The sequence below is a fragment of the Triticum urartu genome, chromosome 4A, assembly GCF_056163025.1.
Source record: "Triticum urartu cultivar PI428250 chromosome 4A, HENAU_Tu73, whole genome shotgun sequence".
Taxonomy (NCBI): domain Eukaryota; kingdom Viridiplantae; phylum Streptophyta; class Magnoliopsida; order Poales; family Poaceae; genus Triticum; species Triticum urartu.
Genome location: NC_141876.1, coordinates 309,856,687 through 309,859,089, shown reverse-complemented (window position 1 = coordinate 309,859,089; position 2,403 = coordinate 309,856,687).

Sequence of the window (2,403 nt, the reverse complement as noted above, 5' to 3'; positions counted from 1 at the left end):
CATGGCAAGACAGTTAACGAGTAGGCATGTTTACGAACTCGATGCACTCACTAAAGAGCATGGCATGACAAACTAAGTATACACCCATCAAGAAGACATGGCATAGAAGCTAGACATGTCAAGAACAACAACATAGCATGCACGGATCAATAGCAACACCCTCGGCAAAATCGCTAAACATGTCAACAATCTGCCAGGATCATTTTATAGCAAAAGTAGAGCTCGATTGACTCAAGCTAGGTTACTCCATAAATGCAAACAAAGACATGGATGGATAGAGCACCACAATATTAACAAAACATCCTTACTGATCATCCTCAAAAGATGCACGGATCACTAGGAAACAACATGAACATATGGCATAACGACAAAAACAGAACAAGGACTTTGTGAAAAACTATGTCCCTGAAATCAGCATTACCGATTACGCTACTTTGCAAGCTTGTGCTAGTCACCACAAATATCACAAAAATACATGGCAAGCACCTCTGTAAAGATGGCATGACATATAACAAAACACATGTAGAGCTCAGGATCATAGCATGCACACACTAATCATGGCAAAAATGACATAAAACTATTTGCTGAAACAGATCTGCCAAATTCATCACACAGCCCTCTTCCAACATCATTTCGGGCATCAAGATGAGCTCAAATGAACATGATGCAATGAGATGAAATGATGTACTCGTCGAGGCAAACATTTTGATATGCTACACGCTCAGAATGGAGCCACGGATGATGATTTACGATGCGATGAAATATGCAAAAATATTAGGGTTCGGAGGGAAAAAGTCAAACGGGATGAACTGGATCCAGATCTGGATCTCGCGGTACTGTAGCAGGCACTGTAGCAGTTCGCCGGATCGAAGTCGCCGGAGAGAGATGAGGCGGCCGGAGGAGCTTGGGGGCGCCGGAGAGGAGCGGGGCAGCGCGACGCTCGTCGGGAGGCGGCGCCGGGAACGAGGGCGACCGGCCTTGCTGGAGAGGCTCGCCGGCGGCGATGGCGGACGGCGGCGTTGGAGGCGGAGGCCGGTGCGGCGGGGCGGCGCCCGACGACGAGGTGGCGGGCCGGTTGCCGGTGGGAGGCGCACGGCGGCGTGGCGCCCCGGCGTGGAGGCGGCGCCTCGGTCATGGCGGCGGGGATAACACGCGCGGGGCGGCGGCGGTTGGGCCCCGCGGGCCCACGATGGGCCTGGTGGGCCACGGCGGCGGGGAGGAGAGAGAAGGGTGGCGGTGGACAAGTGGCAGCGCGCGATTGGGCGCGGGACGAGGCAGACATGTTCGGCGAGAGGGTGGACGTGTCCGTCGGTGGGAGGAGGAAGAAGCTAGGGTTGGACCGCGAAATTTCGGAGGGGGAGGTGTTTATATAGGTAGAGGGAGGTAGGAGAGTCCAAATGAGGTGCGGTTTTTGGCCACGCAATCGTGATCGAACGACCGAGATGATGGATGAGGTTTAGGTGGGTTTTGGGCCAAATTGGAAGGATGTTGGGCTACAACACACACGAGGCCTTTTCGGTCCCTCGGTTAACCGTTGGAGTATCAAACGAAGTCCAAATGGCATGAAACTTGACAGGCGGTCTACCGGTAGTAAACCAAGGTCGCATGGCAAGTCTTGGTCCAATCCGAAAACGTTTAACACCCGCACACGGAAAGAGGTAGAAAGGGGCACCGAGTGACATAGGAGCGCCGGATTGCAAAACGGACAACGGGGAAAATGCTCGGATGCATGAGACGAACATGTATGCAAATGAAATGCACATGATGACATGATATGAGATGCATGACACGCAAGCAATGACAAGGCAACAACAGCGAATAACTGCAGGATACATGGCACATCGGTCTCGGGGCGTTACAACACTCCACCACTACGAGAGGATCTCGTCCCGAGATCTAGAATGGCACCAGAGGGACAATGGAAAAGAAAGAGAAGAGGTTAAGCTAAGTTGCTCCTTTGACAAACAAGTGAAACCAAAGAACCTTGAAAAGGTTAAGCCATTTCGAGAAAAGAATACAACGGAGGTGACATAACTTGAAAAGTAACACTCCGTTAGAAAAGAGAAACAAGGAAGAACGAATTCGGACAGCACTCCGGTTGAAAAGAGATGAAAGACTTGATAAAATGAAAGAGCTTGAGCAAAGGGGCACAACACGCCGGTTAAAAGGATAAGCATGACAAGAACAAGAAGAAGGTTTGAAGAGAGCAGCAACACAATGTCTCCGGGAGAAAGAAATAGAAGATAGATAATTGAAATAAAAAGAATGGAGAAGAAAATGCCAACTTCTGGCACAAAAGAGTTTGAGAAGGCATCTTTAGGAGAAGGGTCAAATGGAGTTGTTGGAAAAACAACAACGAAAAAGGATAAGCTTGATAGTGGGCTTATGGAGAACAACTCAAAA